We start from the raw sequence: 24,348 nt of genomic DNA on the forward strand, positions 1-24,348 counted from the left end.
AGTGCTCTAATTGTGGTTGTTTTTTCCAAAATACAGATGGCAGTAGCCTGGTTTCCAGCAGGATGATGATGACATCTGGTCTGCTTTCAATAAATCCTACTTATGCAAAATTTCAGCTCCATTTCAGTCACCAAAGCCTCTGACTCATTCTGTCTGAATCTCAGGCTGTAGGAAGTACTGGACAAAGAGGGAAACAATGTCCCTGAGTGACAAAGTGGACAAATTCCAGCCCTGTCATTCACCCATTCCCTTGCATGAATCCCTTCTCCTCTCTGTGCCTCAGACCCTTCTCTGTACAAGGGGGCTACCCAGGCCTAATTTACAGGGAGGCCAATGATAATTAATCAAGATCAGGTTTTTTAAAAACATTTTGCTCAGGACCAGTTAATGTATTTACTTGTTTGTTTTATGTTTTCCCAACCATCCTGTAGACTCCATGAGAACAGGGTCCTGTCCATCTGGTTCATTGCAGCCACCTCAGGACAGAGCACAGAGCCTGGCACCCAGTAGATGTGCTCAATAATTACTTGCTGAATTAATAAAAAGCATCTGCTTATTAACCATCTGCAGATAGAATGTTGGATATGGCTTCAGGAACTTTTAGTTTCTGAATGTTACCAGAAAGGAATTTTCTCTGTCAGGCCCAAATGGCTACTGCACGATTTGTCTGTGTGAAGGTGAGTAGGGGATGGTTATTTCCATGTCAGTTTCTCTCTGAATGTGCACATTTGACTGTGAACCTGTTAACTCATCCCACCTGCCTTTGAATTTTCTACCCAATCTATTAATTTGGACAAGATAGATGACATTGGCTAGTATCTATCCCAATACCCACTATGGAGAAGGAATTAAATTAATGTCCTTAAGTAATGCATTTATTTAATTTTTGGTAAATATTTATTGAGAATCTCCATTTGGAAGGTGGGACTCAACATTGATTAAGTCACCTACAGTCCCTTTCCTCAAGGAACTTAAATTCTAGTGGGAAAGACAGACATAAATTAACTCATCATACAAATAATTAACTGCAATTGAAATCAAAGCTAAGAAGGACAAGAACAGATGCTACAAGTATGTCCATCAGGGCATCTGACTTGGTCCAGATGTCAAGGAAGGTTTCTGTGAGGGAACAAGATTTGAGCTGAGCCTGAGAGATGAGAACATAGAAAAGCTCTGAGCCAGGCAGAGGGAGCAGCCTTCAAAGACCCAGCCCTGGGAAAGTTGCATTTCTTGAAGATTAGAAAGGAGGCTGATGAAGGAGAAAGAGACATACAACAATATTGGAGGCTTGGCAGGGGACAGATCAGGCAGGGCTTTGTGGACCGTAGGAAGTACTCATATTCATTCTACAAACAATGTGATACCATCTAGATGATTTCAGCCGGTGGAGACAGGAGTACATTTATCCTTAGACATCACTTTGGCTGATGTTTCTATGAGGCTGTTATATTTTTCAGTGTGTTCAAAACTGAAATCTCAGATTTGATCTTCACACAATCTTGCAAGGTCAATAGTGCAGTTCAAACTCTCCTGCAGGTAACAGACGAGAAAACTGAGTCACAGGGACCCAGGGAGGGCTTGATAAAAGCCACTTGGCCAGACAGGGCGAGGTCTTTAACTCTGCATTTCAGCCTTGAGAGCAACCTGAATCTATCAATGAATAAATGGAGTGTGGGAAGGTGTATAAGGAACAGGATATTAAAAGCAATCCTATGTTCTCTTTTCCCGAACCTCCCTGATGATATTCCTACAGTGGGGCAATCCAAGTAGATGTGAGCAGAAAGTCGGCTGATGGCAGACCTTACAGTGAATTACCAAGCATGTCCTCTCTTCCCAGCACCGAGAATTTGGCATTAACCTCCCCTGGGGAAGGCACAAAACTCGTCCACAGCTTGGCTTCTATCTGCTACCACTCCAGGGTTCCTTATCTCCGGATGAAAGCACATTTTCTTCATTTCAAAATTAATAAAATAACAATGATGATAACATGCATTTGAGATTGTTGTGTTTGTCTGCTCAGCGTCTAGAGCCCACCTCCTCCTTCTGGTAACAGCACCCTGACTTTTCCCTTGGGAAACAGCTCCAGGGTGAGCAAATTACTCATGGACAGTGAGGTTCAGTGTTGGCCTCTCCTTGAGCCTAAATTATAGTAGTTACTCAGCAGATGTTTGCTAAATTTAACAACAGTTATTATTTAATGACTGTATTAGTTCAGGACTCTTGGTAGCAAATGATAGAAACTTCCACCCAAGTGAATTTAATAGACTCATGTAACAAAACATTTCTATGATGGGGCTGGCTGCTCTCCCACCAACAACAGTAGGTGGAAGTCTATAGCAATGCAAAGAAGGATGGTCAGAGCTTTGAGCTCAAGGAACAGAGGAGACAGAGATGGCAGAATCTATTTGCAGCAACAGAAAGTCACTCTAGATAACCATAAGTGGAAAATGACAGAAGGGACGGCTCTTGAGTCTCATGGGTTCAAAGGTAAGTCTGTAAAACAGTGTTCAGAAAAAGGTGAGGGCCAAGGAAGACTAGGTGCAGGAATTTATTTTGCGCCACACCACTGGGACACTGTGGTTAGAACCCCAGTGTTGGCTCCTTGTCACTCCTTAAGCCGAAATTTCTCTACCTGTGCCTGCATGTTGCCCTCAAGACTCAAAGCCCAAGGAGCAACATCCGCTTGATTTGGTGGAGGTCCTACACCTCCACTCTGCCTGGGTAAGGAGAGGTGGTATCTGAGCCGTGACTCTTTTTAAGATTCACATGGAATTCTTACCAAAAAAAAAGAAATAAAGAAAATGGGGCTTGAATGGCTGGCAAACACATGACAAATGTCCATTTCAAGAGGTGAGCAGAGTAACAATCTACAGGGACTCTAAACTCAGATTCAGGGCCGGCTGAGCATGAGTCCTACTAAAAAAAGTTCGTACAAAGTACCCTTTGGACGAACCATATGAGATTCAGCTGTAAGCTACCAATACATGAGAAACTTAGATTTTATTCTTTAGGTAATTGGGAGCCATGAAGGATTTAAGCAGTAGGGAAGACAAATGTGACCAGACCTGCACTGAGAAAGATATCTGTGGCTGCTAAGAGGAGCAGAGAAGAAACTGGAGTCCCAAGAAACTAAGAGACAGATGCTGGTTCAATCAATCTAGACAATGGCTAGGGGCCTTGGAAGGAATGGGTAGACTTGAGAAATTTAGAGAGAAAAAGGCAGCAGGATTTGGTGACTGAAGCAGCTGAGTAGGAGGCAAGAAATCACCAAACTCCTGGCTTTGGAGACCAAACGTTCCTCTAACACCTCCTTCCAAGTGCTTCGTTTTTGTTAGCATGGAAAGGATATTGTAAAGGCCAAATTACACAACCCAAGAGGAAATCCAAAGTCAGACAGAGAGAATAATAGAAAGGACTATGGGGTTGGCAGTATGATTCATTATTATTCTTTAAGGTAAGGGGAAAAAAAATAATTGATCCTGGATGAAGAAATTGGGCTTGGCTGAGCCCAGGGCTGTGGGAGGTAAGTCCTGCTCCAGAACTCCTTGGGGGCATGTGGTTGAAGGGCCAGCAGGAAGAAGGGGGGATGGTGTCTGCAAAGGCTTAAAGAGACATTTTGTCCCAGACTGGTGATGGGGAAATCTAGAGGACTGAGTTTCAGTGCTTGGTAGGGAAGACGCCATTGGCAACCCTCAGTGCCTTTCCTGCTGATGAGTGCCTCATTGCCAACTTATCCAGTTTAAAATAAATCTTCAAGCTAGCCTGGAGGTAACTCCGCCTGAGCTTTGTCTTTTGCAGATGAGGAAGTGCAGGCTGAAAGATCAAGCCACTTAAGAAGGTCACACAGACAGTAAGTGTGGAGTTCAAGCTCAACGTAGGCTCAAGATTCCTGATTCCAGTCCAGTGCCCCCAAGCCATCCTGCTTTTGGGGGTTGGGGTGTATGCCAAGTAGGATCTCTCACTGATTTGGCCCCTAGCACCATGCTTGATAAATATTTGAATAAGGGAGTTAATTTTCCATTGGTTTGGTATCAGTTGATCCATCAAGGGGCCAGGATTAATTGAATTTCTCCTATGGGAAGTTAGAGCAGAGGAGAGGAAAATTAATGAGCCCTAGATGGATCAGAGAGACTTCTCTGAGAGTATCAACGGGGCACTGGTTATGCCAGGAAGGGAGATGAGTGGACCAGGAAACCAGGACAAGAAATGCATTGAATGGGTCTTCCTGTTAATTTTTCATGGTTTCCTAAGAATGATGAGGCAGGAAATCCAAAAATTTTGATCGTGGTCTTTAAAGGATTTCTAGCCTCTCCATGGATATAGGATCATCGAGGACATGGAGTTGGGAGACTGAAATAATGAAATTTCTGACACAGTTTAATGGCCTAGGTCAGAAACCAGCAAACTTTTTCTGTAAAAGTCCAGATAGTAAACATTTTAGGCTTGGTAGACCAAGAGGCAAAATCTAGGATATTATGAAGATGCAAGAGAGAAAAAAAAGCCCACAAAATTCTTATTGATGAAAATTTAAAAATAATAACAACTGAGTCCATTTTTTTTTTGAAATACAGGTCTGCTAATGAGAAGATGGAATTCTTCTTGGTGGGGAAATAATATTTCATTTAATTGGATTTCAAAGTTAGTATTTTGTCACATCAAAATCAATTGTAAATGTTTATCTGTTAGTGCTGATCTGTAATGGATTTATCATATTTTGTGTCTGAAAATGTCTTTCACACTGATAGCTGATAGGTGTGGCATCATTGTGATTTTCAGTGCACCAGGAAGCAGTGCTAAGCAATGAGACCTACTCATACATTTATGTACGTATCATTTACATACATAAACCGTATGTAAGTGAATGAGCCTTGCTTATTCCAACAGAATTTTATTTATGGATGTGAAACTTGACTTTCACATAATTTTCACAAGTCAAAAATGGTCTTTTTTTTTTCTGTCATTTAAAAATGTGAAAACTATTCTTAGCCCATGGGCCATCCAAAAATGAGGAGCAAACCAGATGTGTCCCATGAACTTAGTTTGTCTTAGTGAGTCAAGTTAAGCCATTCATAATCAGGATTGTCAAAGGAAATCTGGTGTTGTTTGGCTGTTCCTAATATCTGCCTGGCGAGGAAGAAGTACCTAGGAGGAAGGCCAAAGAGTTTAGATGGGACTAGAAATAGGGTGTCACTTAAGTTTCACCTTTGGAAGACTCCAGCCTGAGTCCTAGAATAAGGGTTCTCCAGCCTCCCCCTGACTGGGGTTTGCAGGACTTGACCAGTGCCCTCTTGGTCCAAGACTCTTTATATTCTTTAAGCCCCATCATGGATTCCATTTCTGTCTGTGTGGCCATTCTGGGCCCCTAAGGTCTTGATACAAGCACGGGGTTTCCAAAGGACAGGGCAGAGCTGCCTGCAAAGAACAACCTCTCAGACTGCTGAGACCAAGGCAGTGGGTAGGCCTGGGGGTGCAGAGTGTGGCTTTCAGAGCTGCAGCTTCAAAGTGGCCCTTATCTCCAGATGCACAGGTGAAGTGTGCCACCTGTTTATGAGTAAACTAATGGCCTAATCTCAGCTGGAGGCAAGGTAATGGGGCAAGGCAGAGTTGGAGAACACTCAGGCCATGCTGCCCTATGTTTAACCCTCTCTAGGATCCAGGCTCCAGCAAGTGAATGTATAAACATGGCTCCAACTGAAGGGCCAGCCCTAACCAAACCACAATTTTCAGCTGATTCCTATAGGATGGGGGAGAACCCTGCTCCAAACCAGGACAACTCCCTCTTCATTGTGTATCCAATGTAAAGTTGGGTTGGCAGCTTTTAATAACTTAGAAATGGCTGGGGGTGGGGGGGAAGTACTGAATCATTTACTCATTAAGCAAATAACCATGGAATACCTACTCTACACTGGTCACTGATGGAGATACAGACTTGGGCAAAAGCCGCATCATCTGGCTGTGTTCAAGCTGAACAGTCCCTTGACCCAGTGTCCATGACAGGGCAGAGGGCATATTATTATCCCCATTTTACAAAGGAAAGAGCTGTCAGATACAGTGTCACACAGGAAGGTAGACAATAGTGTCAATATCCCTCATCTTTGTATAAAGTTGTCCTCTAAAAAGTCTCCATTATTTATTAATTTATTGACTCACTTATTCACGTTTTCTGCACAGTGATACTTACCCTGCACGAGACTCTCACACCAGTGCTTGGGGTGTCAGAACACAGGATTGTGTTCCCTTTTCTTGAAGAGTCTGTGGTCTAAGGGGATTCAGTGGGGTCCACTTTCCAAACTAAGACAGCAAAGGAATACTAGGAGAGGAGAATTCTGTGCAGAGATTCAGTCATATGATAGCTAAGAGGTGGACCTTCCATTTAATACTTTGCCTTGGGCAAGTCACTCTCCTCAGTTGCTTTATCCGTTAAGTGGGCATAACAATAGCACTGACTTCACTGGGCTGTTGTGAGGACTGAATTAGATGACATGGAAGGTGTCTGGCTCACAGTCAGTGCTCAATAAATGGTAATTACTAAAGAAAACCCATGAGGAAAGGCTAAAGGGTCTGGAATTCAATGGGACAGCTAATTTTGCTTGCTTTTTTTTTGTCTCAAAATTTTGCTTTTAAATTGAACATTTTGCACAGTTATTAAATGTATGCACTGGTCTTGTTTATGCCTGTGATCTAGTTGAATCCTCAGAGCAACTTCTTGGAGTAGGCATTGTTAATTTCTTCCCATTTTGTGGATGAGAAAACTAAAGACCAGTGATAGGAAGTTCTCCAAAATCACACAGCAAGAAAGGATGTGAGCCAGTGTCCTGGGCTGCTTGTCTCCACTCTGGGCTCCCTCTTGTTACATGACGGATGGGATTTGGTTGATATTTGGCTGTAGATTGGGCACGAAAACCAAGGTTCAAATGGGGCAGTGAATGGCTCAAATGTGATAGGGAAGCCCTGATGGGAAGTGTTATTAAACCTTGGAATGGGCGACTCCAACAGAAGCAGAACCCCTAGCCAGGATGACTTCCCCACCATCTTCCTGGATGATTCACAATTCACAGTTGTCCTACCTACAGGCAGCAGACAGGGGGATGAAAAAGATGACCAGCCACCGTCTTTACTTTCCCCAAGTTCCCCAGATGTTGTCCCCCTTCATTATTATTCAGCCAATGATGACAAAGCTACTGGTGTTGCTACTGCCCCCCACACCTCTCCTCCCACTCCCACAAAGGAACTCTATCCTGCTCCATCTACGCACCATTTAATGCTGAATCACTCGGTGATGGAGTGATCTGGTGTCTGCTTCCACAGAGGAAGCCCCAGCCTGAAGACCTGGTCGATCCAAGTCAAACACATCCAATCCTTAGCACGTGCCCTGTCATGTGGCCTCCCTTGCCCACGCAGGCATAGAATCTACCAGGGTGCTGCTTCCCATCAAGCTGAGAGGCCACTGGATTAGTTTCTTAGATCTGCCTTAACAAACTGTCATAAACCGGGTGGCTTGAAACACAGAAGTTTATTCTGTCATAGTTCTGAAGGCCAGATGTCCAAAACCAAGGTGTCAACAGAGCCAAGGGCTCCACGGGGAGTTGTTCCTGGCCTCTTCCAGCTTCTGGTGGCTCACAGCTTTCTGGCTCGTGGCTGATAACTCCCATCTCTGTTTCTGTCATCACGTGGCCTTCTCCCCTTCTCTGTGTCCATGTCTTCTCCTCTTCTGTTTCCTAAAAGGACGTTTGTCATTGATTTTAGGGTCCACCTGGGTAACCCAGATAAGTGCATCCCAAGATCTTTAACTTAGTTAGATCTGCAAATGCCAGTTTTCACATTTTCCAATTCTTAAACTCAAATAAGGTCCCATTCACAGGCTTCAAGGGTTAGGGCATGGACATATGTCTTGGGGGCCACCTCCAGCCCACTACAACCACAGAATCTTTCTCAGCATAGTGCTCAAATTAGTTGATGCACACACACAAAAAGATGATGGCCCATGAAATGCAGGCCTTTTATTTATTTATTTATTTTTGCTCTCTGAACTTTTCATTGGCCTCCTGCTCCCCAGAGTGGACCCTGCTTCTCCTGGCTTAATGTCTCAGAACTTTGGAGTCATTGGTCTCAGACACCACTTTGCTGTCCACTGTCTGGTGGGCGGCGGTCTTTTGGATGGTTTGCATGGAGTTGCTGCTGTCCAGGGCATCACCAAGACTGAATTCCTCACCGTCTTCCAGCAGGCAGCGGTAGGTGGCGATCTCAGCCTCCTGCTTGACCTTGATGTTCAGCAGGGCCTGGTACTCCTGGGCCTGGAGCTACCCCTCTGCCCAGGTCTATGCCAGCTCTGACTCCAGGTGCAGCAGGATCCCGCTGAGCTCCATTTGCAGGATGTAGCAGGCCCCCACTCAGGCTGTTCTCCAAGCTGGCTTTCAGATTTCTCATAGAGTCCAGGTCGATCTCCAAAGACTGGATTGTAAGTCTCGGCTCCATTGATTGTCACCTCAGCAGCTTCAACCTCGGCGGACTGTGTGGTGACCACTGTGGTGCTCTCCTCAGTCTGCTGAGACTAGTACTTGTCCAGCTCCTCTTGGTTCTTCCAAGCCAGCTCCTTGTAGTGGGCCCAGATGTCTGCCATGATCTTGGTGAGGTTCTGAGATTTGGGGGCATCTACCTCCACGGCCAACCCAGAGCTGGCAATCTGGGCTTGTAGGCCTTTTACTTCCTCTTTGTGGTTTTTCTTCATGAAGAGCAGCTCCTCCTTGAGAGCCTCGATCTCTGTCTCCAGCTGCAGCCGAGTGACATTGGTATCATCAGTGACTTTGTGGAGCCCATGGATGTGGCTCTCCACAGACTGGCGCATGGCCAGCCCTGTCTCATACTTGACTCTAAAGTCATCAGCAGCAAGATGGGCATTGTTGATCTGCAGAACGATGTGGGCATTGTCCACAGTATTTGCGAAGATCTGAGTCCTCAGTTCCTCGATGGTCTTGAAGTAATGGCCCCAGTCTCTGACCTGGGGTCCCTTCTTCTCCAGGTGCTCCCGGATTTTGTTCTCCAGCTTCTGGTTCTCGGTCTCCCGGTTCCTCACTCTGTCCAGGTAGGAGGCCAGGCAGTCGTTCAGGCTTTGCATGGTCTCCTTCTCATTCTGGATGCCTCCCATTCTCTCCAGACCCCCGGCCAGCCCCGCAGCCAGGCCCCCAGACCCCAAGCTGCCCTGAAAGTTGGTGGAGTGGGACAGAGAGATCTGGGAGCCTGAGCCCCCAGCGCCTGCATAGACGCTGGCTGTGCTGCTGACTGGCTGGGCACCATAGCTGGGAGGCTGAACGGAGCCCAGGGACCGGTAGTTGGTGGAGAAGGTGAAGCGAGTGGTGAATCTCGTGCTGTCTGGGAAGGAGAGCAACAGGACAGCACTCAGACTTTGGTGACCAAACCTTTTATAATCTCGAGACTAGATCAACCCTAGTGATGTGATCAAACTATAAACTTCTATGGAGTGCCAGTTATGGAAAATCCTCATTATGTCAACTGTGCAAGGGGCCATTGAGTGAAAACTGAGAGAGAATGTATCAGAAAGGGCATAACACAGTGTCTGGCACATGTTGGCATTCAGTCAGTATTCTGAATACTGGCTCTTCTAAGGCACCTTGCTGAGTCTCATAAGACGGTCCCTGCCCTAAAGAAGAAGCTAGCCACACCACTGGTGAGAATATAACCTCGGGAGATCCTAAAGGGAAGCAGCCCGAGGGAAGTTTTCTTGGTAGAGAGAACATTATTCCCACTTGAAATCACATATTTAACATCTGTCTTCCCCAATTCTTTCATTTATTCAACAAATATTTTTTAGCTAGATCAGTTATGTGCCAAGCTCAAGAAATGAAATGCTAAACCAATGTCCCAAGGGACGTGGCCTACGGAAGGGGACAGGATTGTAAAGATATTCAACCAAAATCAAGATATAACTACAAACTCTAATGGGAAGAAGGAGTGCTACCAAAGAGAAGCAAGGCTCTACTGTAGATTAGAGGTCAGGAAGCCCCTTTGAGGAAGAAACATTTAAGCTGAAAGATGATAGGATTTGGCCAAGCAGTGAGCTAGGAGAAGACACACTAAGACCTCAGTGGGGTAGAAACTATGTCTGTGTTCACTTCTGTCCCCCCAGAAACTAACCTAGTGCCTAGCACGTAAAAGGAGCTCAATAAATAGGTGTTAGATTGCATTTAATTGAAGTGTGGTTATCTAACCCCCATTTTACAGATGGAAACAGCAAGGCAGAGCACCTAAGCTTGCATTTGACAGGCATGGATTTCTGTGGATGAGGAGAGCCTGGCATCTCCCAGGTTGCCGTGGTTGTCCATACCATCCTTCCTGCCTCCCTCAGTCCCCTCACTACTTGGCTGAGGCTCCCTGAAGGAGGTATGTGCCAAACCAGGGGGAAGGAGGGGAGGAACGGGGGGAGTTGAGGAGGGAGGCCTCATTTCAACCTGGTACAAGGTGAACTATTTATGGGAAGAACCAGATGAGCAGGGGGCCTGGATGCTGAAAAGTCATGGAGGAAAAATACCCAATTCCCAGCCAGAGCATCAAAGAATTGTTCCACTGGGACATTTCTCCCCTGCCGTACACTGGACTCCAGGGCTGCCCTGACAGGACTGAACAGACCCCTTTACCATGTTGTCTTCTCCCTGCCAGCCTCATTCTGCTCCCTGGACGTGTCCTGGATGATTCTCACATATCGTCCAGGCTCAGCTCAGCTGCCATGTCTAGCAAGAAGCCACATGCTCCTCTCCCTGTGGAGTTAGGTGTCCCTGCCCTGCTCCTCTGATAGCCTGCAGTCACTGCCCTTGAGATGTGTTGTGAGGTCATTTTCCGATGGTGAATTCATTTCAAGCAGAGATCATAGCCTGTTCTCTGTTGTGTGAACCCAGCACCAGCACCTGAGCCTGAGTACATAGGTACCTCATGAAAATTCATTGAATGGGCAAGTGAAGAAAAAAAATAAGTGAATGACACTATCAATTAATCACAACTTTTTTTTTTTTTTTCTAAACAGGTTGCATGTAAATGTCAGAACCACCATTCATCCCCAGGCCTGCTTTGTACCAAAGATTGTCAGCACCCCTGTCCTGCAGGGGTATGTGATCTGCCAGAGGGTCAAGAGGGTGAGGATGAAGAGAGATACACATGACACCAGGACAGCCTCCAGATGAGAATTTACTCTTTTGCCATCGTTGAGCCACTGCTACTACACATCAGGTGCTGTGCTAATGCATGGCCTCTGCCTTCAAGGAGTTTGCAGTTTAACCAGGTCAGAGAAGACACATTGATGAGTGCTGGCCAGAGGGGGTGCAGGGCACAGAAAGGTAAGCCCAGACCAAGGCTGGCTTTGGATAGAAATTATCCCACAGCTCAGAAGCATGACCAGCTCTAGATGCCAGGGACTGTGGGTGCACATCATAGCATATAGAAGATGTCTCCCTGCCCCAAGGCTGCAGCATCGAATCCTGCCTAAATACATCTCTCTCTCTCTTTCTCTCTCTCTCTCACACACACACACACACACATATACACACACACACGATGGAATCCTGGTGGATGCTTCAGCCTCAGCTTTCCCCAGTTCCCTGGGAGTCCTCTTTCCTCCCACTCCTGGCACCTTATTCTTCAGCCAGGCTGAGCCGCCAGGAGATAGTTGAGGACAAGAGCCCAAGGAAGGACTCTCAGAAGCAGACCTTTCCTTCCATACCCCTACAGTCCCTCTAACCCACCGCCCTGCAAGTCTTTCAGAGCTTTCTAGGCCACAACTGCAAAGAGAGTCTGGGCCCGCACCCTCTGCATTTGGGCTGAGGTCTCATGGCACATGAGTGTCTAGAGCTCAACCGAACCCTCCTCGTGGACAGAGTTGGTGCCAGGCTTGGCAGAGCTCCTTGGCTTGGCTTCCTTGGCTCCTGTAGGTGGAAGGCCCCTGAGCAATTGTGGTTCCTTCTGGGTATCTCAGCCAACCCGGAACTTCAGCCACAGCACCAGCACCCACAGGTAGCAATTGTGAAAAAGTAAGGCCCTGTGATGTCACACCCTAACAATAGTGCTGAGCAATTACCCACACAAGATTCAGGCTGGGACCGGAGCAAACCTGCACTGCAGCACTGTGTGCCAAGGAGCGTGGTGGCTGGTGACCACCAAAAGACCCCCATCCCACTGGGAGGCGCCGCTCCCACCATGGCCTAGGGGCTGCAGGCTTCCACAGAGAATGCTGGATGTGGCACCCGAGCTCATCTGCAGGTGGAGGGTGTTTAGGCAGCAACCCGTTAGAGCCCACAGGGTTGGCTATGAAAGTTCCTGCAGCATGAAACATGGTCTTCCAACACAAGCCTTTCCTGTTGGGATCTCCTGGGCACAAGGATGCTTGCCCATGGTATTCACAGAAGAGTGGCAGTATAATGCAGTGTTAGGTGCCCAGGCTTGAGAGAAGACCAGGCTCAAAGTCTAGCTTTTTCTTTTAACTAGGTAACCTTGCATCTGTCCTTTACATTTGTGCATCTCACTGTGCTCATCTGTAAAAGAGGGATAATGACAACCCAGCAATGATGCCCCCGTGAGTTCCTTCTCTGTCCCTCTTGCAAACCAGGTATTGCCATTAAGATAACACAACATTAAATCAGCCTGAGATGAGTTTTGAAAGGGCAATTCTGCTGGTTCTTCTTGCAGATCAAAGGTGAGAGTCATGAGTCACAAGAATGTGAGTGTCTCTTGCAAGATAGTGCTTACCATAGTCCAGGCAATGTGCTTGGTACATTACAGAATCTCAGTTAATTCTCATAATGACCCTATGAATACTATTATTAATCCCATTGTACAGATTAAAAAAGCAGAGATCAAAGAGGATGTGATTTTGCCCCATGGTGGCAGAGGCTGCCAGCTGTCCCTCAATGTATGATCTTCCCTATTCCTTAGGACTAGACTCTCTGATTTTTATCTGGACACATGGCTAACCAGAATAATGACCTTTCCTAAGCTCTCTTTCATCCACATGTGGTCATGTGATTAAGGCTGGCCAATGGGGTTTGGGTTGAGGTAATGTATACGGTTCCAGGAAGTGTCCTTAAAAGGAGCTAGGAGGGGAAGATTTCTCCTTTCTTGTTTCTTACTTCTTTCTGCCTGCTAGAATGTGAGCATAAGGGCTGGAGTTTCAACAGCTATTGTGCTCTATGAAGGGCAAGATCTTTGGAAAGATCTATGCAGGGCAGAGCCCGGGTTCCTGGCACTAAGGACTGCCATATCGGTCATGGACTGCTGCCCGTCAGACATTTATTTCTATCTTATTTAGTCACTATTATTTGGGGCCTCTTTTAATTTGCACATTACCTTAATCCCAGCTGAATCCAAAATCAGGTGGCAAATAAGGGGCAAGGTTGGTATTTAAACCCTGCCTCTCTCATCCCAAAGGACCCTTAAATGTCTCTCTCTGTAATGTGCACATGCATTTGGATGAACTGGGGGTCCAGCCTTGAGGGTTTTAGCACCCGTCCATCATTTGACACTTCATGTGACTTGTATGCAGAAGCCACGTGATGATCCACCTTCTCTCCTACCACTGGATCCCTGGTGGCCGCAGCTCAGCCCTGGGCCCCACTACTGGCCCAAAGGAGACCCACACATCTTGGATCTCTCACCTCAGGCCAGGGAGGCTTTCAAGGACTTGTGGGAGGTGATGGTGAGGAGTGACCAGACTGTTAGTCTTAATATAGTCTTAAGAAAGGTTGCTCAGAGGGCTTCCTTCAAAAATAGAAGCATTTGATTGAGTCCTGGCTTCTGGGGGTGTATAGATAGTCTCATTCTTATTATATCACTTGGATTGATTTGCAGATTAATACCAGTTTTGGAAAAATTGCTAGCCTGTAGTACTAGACACAGGAGACAGAGATATCATATACCAATGTCCACAGCCTGTGCTTCTGCCTTTCCGGTGGATTCTGTTCTGTTATTAGTGGCAGTGGGAGGCCAGGACTGGACGGGGAAGGCCTACAGCTCACCCTGGCATCTTTCTTTCCTAACAAGAGCTCGCTGTGGCCAGGAAGTGTGCATTCACTTGTTGAATCTTCTCCACAACCCTGGGAGTTTGCACTATTATTACCCCCACTTAAGAGAATAGGAAAATTGAGCTTCAGAGAGGTTCACTACCTTACAAGTACGCAACAGAGCCAAGATTTGAGCAGAAGTGTGTCTACATGCTGTGACCAGTAAGGGTTTTGTGTACATCTGGGTGAGGTGGGGGTGGGCTGGGCATCTGGGGTGTTGAGTGCTTTCAGGGAGGAGACACTGTATCTGGGGATGGACTGGGGAGAGGGGATAGTAAGAGCACATGTGAGATGGGAATCCACTCATTCAGTTATTCCTGAGCACCTGCTATGTCCAGGCACCATGGATCTAAAAATAAAACACAGCACCTTTCTTCAAATAGGGCAGCAGGAACAGACACAGGTGCTATGGGACTCTTGGTACACACTGCGATGCTCACAGGAGCCCCATCCACTGCAGTTTTCAGAGACCCCCTGGTGCCTCTGGGGCCTAATCCTATGCCACGTCTGTGATGTCTCCAATTCGCTTTACATACTGCATGGAGGATCTTTTTGAAGCATTGCTTTCTGGATAATATCTGAACTCCCTTAGTACCCACCAGGGACAGGTCTGTGGGTGCCTCTTCTGCATCACTGGTCACACTTCCCACCCGGCTCCCCTCTGTGTCCCCTTTCCTCTAGGTTCCAGCCAGGTAGCACCCTGGGGAGGCACTTGAACAAGCATCCTTACTTTCTACCACTGTGCCCTCGGACACACAGTGCCCTCCCTGGAATGCCCTTCCCATGTCCAGCTGACCTGGCAGTGGGAACTGACCACGTCATGAAGCCTTCTCTGATCTCCTCCCCATAACAGCAATGCCCCTATGGCACACACCTGGCAGAGAAGCAAATCCCAATGCCCCCACATGTCCAGCTGACTTGGCCAATGCCCGTCTCTCCAGGTGCTTCTCACCACTGCCCATGTCCAGCAGTTACACGAGTCTTCTCCAGCACCAGCTCTCTGCCTTCTCAGCAACTTCACACTTTCTGTTCTCTCTGCCTGGGATGTTTTTCCTTGGGGACACCACACTTTGATTTTTCAGGTTCCAGCTTCCTACGCAAGAGAGACTCTCCCTGACCACCCCATTTAAAATGCAGGCTCCTTTTCTTTCTTCTTGATCTCTGCGCACCGCTTGGTTTTCTCGTTATACCAGCACGATTGCAATAATTTTGTGGAGGTCTTTGTGTACTTCATCTTTCTGCCTCCCTGCACTTTCCACTGCATTGAGGGAGGAGACCTTGCCAATGATGTTCCCAGTTGTATTTCTGGCCTCTGAAAAATAGTGCTTAATAAATATTCATTGAAGAGATGGTGACTACGTGGATGTAGACATATGAAAGAACTTGGTTAATATGTGTGGATTACACTCTATGTAAATGACATTTTAATAAAAAGTAGACACCAAATGTATTGGCTACTTGAAAGAAGAGCTGGAGCATGAATTTGCCCATGAGTCTTATTCTTCGTATTTTTGTCGCTGGTGTTTAACAGAGTCTGACCCAACATTTCCTCCATTCTAAGATGCTCATGTTCCCATGATGTAAAGTGGGAGAAATCAGAGCACATTACACTAATGTGCTCTTCCTTTATATTTCCTCTCTGAAAGTCATCATTAAACCAATGGTGCATCTTCAAATAGGTGACATATCTTAGAGTATTGAATGTAAAAAACAGTGTTTATGGAAATCACTCACTTAAATGTTGAACTAACTGGACTTGAAAAGGGATCAACTCTTAAGGGAGCTTGAAAAGGAGGTTGGGGGGGTTCCCACCCTACTTCCATCGCCTGTTTAAGGGGAACAGCCCTTTGAAAGAGCTACAGAGAGCACACTAGTGAAGGCCTTGGGATTGGATCACCCATGGCTGGACCCTGGTTTGCCACTTGGCAGCTGTGTGACCTTGAGCAGAGTGCTCAGCCTCTCTGAACCTTAGTTCCTTGTGAAAGAGGGAGCATCATCCATACCTTGCAGAGCCCTGGTAAGGATTAAGTGAGATAAAGCTGGGGAAGTCCTTAGCCTCACAGTTGGTGTGCAGCAAACCCTTAATGAAAAGTGGCTATTAGTAGAATTTTGCTCTAGCCTGGCCCCTGCCCTGGGACCTTGGGGCTCACAATCAGCCCACTGTGAGTGCCACATAATGGTGTGTGTGTGTGAGAAGGGACCAGGGTACAGGGGAGGAGGAGGAGGTACTGCCCTGGGGCCTTGCACCCTTGAATTATCTTCCTCCCAGCCCAGCCAAGCTGTTTCCTTCTGCTAACCTTCAGTCCTCTGACAACTCAGCTCTAAGCCCCAGGGGTGCTGGGAACAAAAGGGCACAGTCAACAATCATTTCAGCTGATGTCAGAACTTCTTGTCCCTCCTAGGTCCCTGGGCTTCAGAAGCCAGGAGAGGATTTCATCCTCAAAATTGGAGCCTGCCCATCTTGTAGTCTCAGCTCTCATGAGTGCCCACCTGCCGTCCCTCTCTGAGTATCCTGAACTGCCTGGAATCCTTAGCCAGCCAATGCTGTTTTCACCTCTGAGCCTTTGCACTTGCCATCCTCACCCCCGACACTCCCTGCATATTCCACTTCCAGCCCTGGGCCCTGAAATGGGATCTCCTTCTTGCCTCTGTTTTACAGGTGAGCCAACTGAGTCCCAGAGAAGTTTGGCAACCTGCCCTAGGTGACGTGGTGGCATCTCACTTCCAAGGGCATTAGGTGATCCCCCACATCATTCGCCAAAATAGTAGTCAAGATGTTTGCAGAGCCCCCGGATGCCAGGCTTCATGTTCACTCTCTCATTAAGTATCACGATGCTATGAAGTCTGTATTGTTCTCTCCACTTTATAGATGAAGATGCTGATGTGTTCAGTCACTTGCCTGATGGCACACATTGGCTAGCAGAGGTGGTCCTACATCTCTAGTCCCTTGGGACTCAAGCCGGTGCCCTAAACCATCTCATTCTACTGATTTCTGGGAATTGGTATCCTGAAATTGGGACACGCTGTTTTGTGGTAAAACAAAAGATTCAGGGCCTCAGGAGGAGCCCCAAAGAAGGTGGGCTTCCCTGACCAGGCCAGACAAGTAGCACTTCTTCTTCCTCAGTTCCTCCAAGATCCTTGTTTTTTACAGGATACAGTAAGGTTTTAGCCCTGGGGGCCCAAATACCTTGGTCACTTTGCAGTAGAAGTGCAATTTTGTTTTGTTTTGTCATATATATATATATGACATATATATTTATGTATAATGTAAAATATAACATATATATTTATATAATGTATAAAGTATAATAAATATATAATATATTTTTTATATTTTTATATATTTTATAAAATATATATTTATATATTTTATAAAATATATATTTATATATTTTTTATATTTTTATTTTATTTATATATATTTTATATATAATATATATATATTTTATATATATAATATATATATTTTTTATATATATAATATATATATTTTTTATATATAATATATATATATTTATTATACTTTAAGCTTGGAACCAACCCAAATGTCCAACAATGATAGACTGGATTAAGAAAATGTGGCACATATACACCATGGGATACTATGCAGCCATAAAAAAGGATGAGTTCATGTCCTTTGTAGGGACATGGATGAAGCTGGAAACCATCATTCTCAGCAAACTATCACAAGAACAAAAAACCAAACACCACATGTTCTCACTCATAGGTAGGAATTGAGCAATGAGAACACTTGGACACAGGAAGGGGAACATCATATACCGGGGCCTATTGTTTTGTTTTTTTATGAGATGGCGTCTTGCTCTATCACCCAGGCTGGAGTGCAATGGCATGATCTTGGCTCACTTCAACCTCCGCCTCCCAGGTTCAAGCGATTCTCATGCCTCAGCCTCCTGAGTAGCTGGGATTATAGGCACCTGCCACCATGCCTGGCTAATTTTTGTATTTTTAGTAGAGACAGGGTTTCACCATGCTGGTCAGGCTGGTCTCGAACTCCTGACTTCAGGTGATCCACCTGCCTCAGTGGCTCAAGCCTGTAATCCCAGAAGTGCAATTCTTAAGAGCACCAACTCCAAAGACAGCTGCCCAGGTTCAGATCTCAGCAACTCTACTTTCCAGAGTAGAGTCTTTGTGCAAGTGACTTAACCTCTCTGTGCCTCAACTCCTTTGTCTGTAAAATGGGGATAATAATAGTATCATTGTTGGGATATTAAATGAAAGAGTAAACAATCAAAAAATGTTAGGCTGGAGGCTGGGTTATGTTTTGTTTTTCCTGATACGGAGCCAGACATTCATAAGGATTCTTGCTTTCTTCAGGAGGCGGGTGCTGCAGCCAGGCAGTTGGAAATGGGGATGTGGAAACAGTCCCAGGGCCGAGTGGGGACAGACAATTTCAGCAAGCACCCCTGCCCAGCAGGGGAATTGCTGCTTGAGATTTGGAGGCTACTTGCTCAGGCCTGCCTGCCAGTCCAGTGATTGGGCCCCTCTGGGCCAGGCGCCTATTTTCATTATCAAGGCCACATTCCTGGGATTCCTTGGTGACTAGGCACTTATTACAAGAGAATCAAAGTGCCAAAGGAAACTACTCATTTGAGGCCGAGACCTGGATTTTTCATTTTTATAATTGGCCCTTGGGTCTGCACGTCCTGGGGATACTGGCGGAAGGGAGCTGTTGGACAAAGTATCTCTATGGGGCCCCAGTCACCCCTGGGGGAGGGCGGGACTGGCCCCCTGCCAGATCTGCTGCGCCCATGCGGAAGGCCCTCCAGAGGTCATGTTGTCCAGCCCCTGCCACTCGGCCTGACTCATCAGCACCTAGGCCAGAAGGACAGGTGCTTATCTGAGAGGGGACAAATCTTTGTAGAAGGAGCCAAAGACTTGGAAATCCCCTCTGTGTCCTCCCAACCAGCTATCTATCCAGCCCAGCAGTTCTCAACTGAGAGTGAATTTCCCTCCAGGGGACATTTGGCAATGTCTAGAGAAATTTTGGGTTGTCACAACTGGGTGTTTAGGAAAGGGAAGGTGCTACTTGCATCTAGTGGGTAGAAGCCAAGGATGCTGTTGCTAGGGACTGAATGCTTGTGTCCTCCCACAATTCCTATGTTGAAAACCTAACAGCCCCTCATGTGATGGTATTAGGAGGTAGGGCCTTTGAAAGGTGATTAGGTCATGAGGAGGAGCCCTCATAATTGGGACTAGTACCCTTATAAGAAGGGGCCAGAGTGTTCTCTTTCTCTCTCCACCGTGTATGGATACCAAGAGAAGTCAGTAGTCTGCAACCCCAAAGAGGGCCCTCGTGGGAACCTGACCATGCTGGCACCCTAATCTCGGACCTCTAGCCTCCAGAACTGGGAGAAATACATTTCTGTTATTTAGAAGCCACCAGCTATATGGCGTTTTTGTATTGCGGCCGAATGGACTAAGACAGATGCTAAACATCTTACAAGGCACAGGGCAGCTCCTCATAATGAAGAATGATCTGGCTGCAAGTGTCAGCAGTGCTGAGGCTGAGAAGCCGGGGGCTGGCCTCAATCCCCTGCCCTGCATCAAGTGCCCACGCTTTCCCAGCTAGAGTTCATGGAAATGTAAAAGGGGAGGATGGGCTGCTCAGGTGCATCCTTTAAGAAGACAGGAAGTGTGACCCGCTGCAGGTGGGAATAAAGGCCAAAAGACACACCTTTTTACCAGATGGACAGCAAGGGGGACATAACAGGGGATTTGGAATCCTGCAGACCTGGGTCTGCACCTGGGCTCCATTCCTCAGCTGTGGAGCCCTGGGCAGGTCACTTCATCGGTCTGAGCCTGATTTGTGAAATAAGAGGATCCATCCCCCTTGCAGTGAGGGATGTACGTCTCATGGGGTAGGTATAAGAATTAGCAGGGATGATACCTGTAGTACCTCTAGTGTATGCCTGGCATGTGGAAAGTTCTCCACACATGAGTCACCTCCTTCCTCCCACTACGAGAACCTGCCTCTCTGTACCTTCCTTCTCCCTGGCCTCCTAAGACCCATTCTCTGCCCCAGCCAGCTGAAGCCTTGCTGCCCCATTCTCTCCTTTGTGCCCTCGGCCTCCCTCCTCTCTTCCTCTCCAAATCTTCCCAGCACCAGGGCCTCTCTCCCTCTAGAGAATCCATGCAGCCCCCACCCCCTCGCCATTCTCCTAACCCAGCACAGACGCCCACCTGGCTCACACGCTGGCTCCCGTGGGTTGCTCCTGCTTTTAGGAGGCATGAGGGTGTATTGGGGAGTATGTGGTGTGTGCAGTATGTGGTGGGTTTGAGTGGTATGTACATACAAGTTTGCATGCGTACTGGGCATGCTTGTGTGTGAACATGTGTTTATGTGTCTTGTGTGGATGCGTGTGGCCTGGGACTGCTTCCTTTTCCTTTTGTTTTCTCCCAGTCACTGCAGGACACTTTGCAATATGCTGGGTTCATTAGCTGAGAAGGGCCCTTGGGGAAAACTGGAGAGACGAATGTCTCCAGATTTTCCAAACAGTCTCATCATTCCCTCCCTCTGTGAAGGATGCCAGGAAGAGACCCATTATCATAGACTTTCCCCAGCCCATCCATCCTCCTTTTCTGAGCACTGACTCTGACCAAGCCCTGTCTTAGACACCAGGATAGAGAGAGGAACCACACATGACCCCTGCTGAGGGTCATGGTGGAGTGGGGCGCTCTCTGGTCTGCCAGGCCACACCCGGAGAGTGTGACCTGCTTTTCAAAGTTGAAATACTCCTTAATGATTGGTATACAGCCCCTACTCTGGGCCCTGAGGGCACCGTGATTCCCCAAATCCCGCAGGGACACTGCTCCGGGGCTGTGCCTGGCCTCCTTCCATAGGCTCTGATTGTTTGGTGCTTCTGCCATACCAGTTGTTAAATACTTTTAATAAGACTCTTTGGAGACAGATGCATGATCATTCTGGAATTCACTAAGAGCTCCAACTGGAGGTGTCAAGAAGATGGAGCAACTAACTCTGCCTGCAGGTTGTCAAAAAATCTTCAGGAAGAAAAAGATTCTCCTCTGCGGTCATGAAAGCTGAGAGAGGGTCTGCACGGAGATAAGAGGGACAGGTTAACCAGGCACAGGGAATAAGCAGCGCAAAGGCAGGGAGGAGCGGGGCAGAATCTTTGGCGGAAGGTGACATATTCCCAAGAGTGTGGGATATGGGGATAACTGCAAAGGCAGTCAGAAAACTAAGCTGGAAAAGGCCTTGAATGCCAAATTCAGGCGCAGCAGCTGCCTCAGCCTTCCCCAGGACTGCGGAGGACCGTGTCAGTGCCATGCTGTAACCCAGGTCTAGGACTGGCTATATAGTTCATGGGACCCAGTGCAAACTAAAAATCTGGAGTCCCTTTTAAAAAAAATTATTAGGAATTTCAAGACAGCAACAGCAGAGCATTAAACTAGGAACAGAGTTCTTGTAAACACAGGTCCCCATGTGACTGCACAAGTTGTGTGCCCATGAAGCAGGTGCCACCAGGACCACTGGTCTGAACAGATGTTCTGTCTGGGATTTAGAAGAAGGTAGCCTGAGACCACCAGGCCTGGGTGAAGAAGCAGGAAATGCCTCTGCAGAATTCCCCGTGGCCTTCCTGGAGATCACCTGCTTCCCTTGGTAAGGTATCCAGTTACCACTCCAAAGGTGCTGTTTTCAGAGCGTTCATTCATCAGCTGGATTTGTGCAGCACTTTTTGCTAATGCCTTGCCTGCCCAGCTGACCCTGCCACTGCTTCTGGCAAGTGCAGGCTCTGACAAATGGCCCATGGCTTGGGAACCTGCCTGGAGCCTGCCCAGGCTCCATCTCATACAGGGCCCAGCTGGTGAGTGAAGGGGGCTTTAGTGGCCACCTCGCCAGGAGCCAACAAGCCCAGCGCTTCTGGGAAAGTCACTGTGTCACGTTGCTAATTCCCCTTTCCCAGAAAGGAGATAAGCCGCCAGATGGAGGTAGAAATGAACAGAGGCCTAACTGTCCTTTTGATGCAAATTGAGGCCTAAATCAAAGGCTCCTCTTCTTGGGGTTAATAGAATCATTTGGTTAAAAGTTTAGAAGCATTTCACCACAACCTCTGTCCTCAGCAACCTGCCCTCAGTATTTGCATATGTTTTGAATGAAAATTGTCAGGACCATGCAAACTAGACAGCTAAATGTGTCTTATCAGATGGCCGTGGGGGGATCTTAGGGGGAACAGGAGAGAAACACAGGTCAGACTGAGGCTCTTGTGTGGCTCTGGACCTCAGTGATAGCATCTGCACTGGCCCAGGCTGATAAGCAGCTTTCTGCATTTCACCGGCACCTCTGTGACTAACAAGCCACCTGCAGAAACTTGGAGACTTGGTGGGACCTGGAGAAAGATAAAGGACTCTTTATGTCTCTCCAGATCCCAGAGAGTTCAAGCATGAGGAGAAGGGGGAGGGTGCTGCTGCCCCTAAAAAGGGTTTCCCTCAGTTGATCCATTACTCCATTAATCATTAAGCACTCCATTCAGTCATTTCTTCCTTCAATATTTCAACTGTCTTTACAAATAATACCTATCTTTAGGGAAAAAAAATCTGAAAGTAAATGCAGTCTTTATTTTCTTGTTTATCACATCATATGCATCACAAAACATCTTTGCAGGAAAAATAATTACAATAGAGATTTGCCAAGTGAAATAAAATCACTCTGAAGCTCCCCTAATTCCATTGCCCAGAGGGTTACCACCATTAACTTTTGGGGCTGTAAGATCTTCCAGACTCACTCCGTGCATTCATACACATGGAACTCTGTTTTACCATCAAGCACATTGCTTTCTAACTGGTTTCTTTCTTTTTTTTTTTTTGAGATGGCATCTCACTGTGTTGCTAGGTCAGAGTGCAGTTGTGCGATCTCGGCTCACTGCAACTTCGGCCTCCCTGGTTCAAGTAATTCTCCTGCCTCAGCCTCCTGAGTAGCTGGGATTACAGGCACGAGTCACCACACCTGGCTAATTTTTGTATTTTTAGTAGAGATGGTGTTTCACCATGTTGGCCAGGATGGTCATGATCTCTTGACCTTGGGATCTACCCACCTCAGCCTCCCAAAGTGCTGAGATTACAGGTGTGAGCCACTGCACCTGGGCAACTGGTTTCCTTTTACTGCCACTTTCACTAACCGTGGTATTTCTCCATGGGCAGCATTCTTGGCATTTGGGTGTGTAGAACTGTCCCTCACATAGTGACCTCTTGCTCATGAATTGCCAGTGTCACATTCAGATTCTTATGGCAACCAGAAGCTCCCCTGCTCCCAACATTTCTGGACTCACCCTGGGCTGGGGAGGTTAGCTCAGACGAAATATCTCCTTTCTGCCAGTCGCTCTGCTAGGCCCAGGTCATGCTGAGCAGAGCAAGATGTAGTTGAAAACCAAATAAGTCATGTGTTCCAGCTTGCTGGGGTTTTGTGAAGAAAGCAGCCACCCCTCCAGTCATATAGTTTGCAGGTTGGAATTTGCATTTTGATTTCCAAAGACCCTTGAACAACTTAGCATTGCCCACTGCCCTTCAGAGCTTATTTCTTCTTCCTGCCTGCCTATAGGTTCCAAGCTCATTTTAACTAGCCTAAATTGCTTTTGGAATGGGAAAACACAGTAAACTTATTTTTTGCAAAATTTATTTATGAGATATTAACGTGCCCAGTACTTGGGCAAGCACTGTGTGAGAGGTAATAGATATGGAAGAAAAATCTTCAAATCTGCTTACAAAACAAGGACAATCCATTTTCATTTCAAACTGCTTAATATATTCAAGGGTTAGCGAATAAGGACAAGAAAGCCTACATATGTTTTAGAGGATGATTCTTGTGTCACGGAGTTGTTCACGGCAGGCTTCCCGAGATGGTTGATAACGTGATGCAGAGAAGCTTCCACCTACCCCAGAACTATGAGGTGTGCACATCTCCTGTAATAGAAATGATAGTGATACCATAAATGACACCATTACACTTAGCATTATCTTAGTTTCTCTTGTATGTGAGGGCTTCCACACATCCTGATGGCAATGATAATGGTGATGACGTGATATAATGAGCTTAAGTGAGACGTTGTGTGCCTAACATACAGTAAGCATGCAGCAATGGAGAGTTACGGTGTTTATCTCACTTATTTTTCATAATAGCCCTTGCAGTAGGTGTTATCTTTCCTCTTTTGTCTGCTAGAGACCAGAGTTCAGTGAAATTCAAACACTGCCATAGATCACAACAGCTACTAGATGGAGGAGCTGGGATTTGAACCCTCCTCCCCTAAAAGCCAGG

The 24,348-nt window shown here is 46.7% G+C and overlaps 1 pseudogene; it reads right to left on the minus strand.

Moving 5' to 3' along the window:
- Positions 1 to 8,078: 8,078 nt before the first annotated feature.
- LOC100452962 (keratin, type I cytoskeletal 18-like) lies at positions 8,079 to 21,366 on the minus strand (annotated as a pseudogene).
- Positions 21,367 to 24,348: the final 2,982 nt, after the last annotated feature.

The sequence above is a fragment of the Pongo abelii genome, chromosome 4 (assembly GCF_028885655.2).
Source record: "Pongo abelii isolate AG06213 chromosome 4, NHGRI_mPonAbe1-v2.0_pri, whole genome shotgun sequence".
Taxonomy (NCBI): domain Eukaryota; kingdom Metazoa; phylum Chordata; class Mammalia; order Primates; family Hominidae; genus Pongo; species Pongo abelii.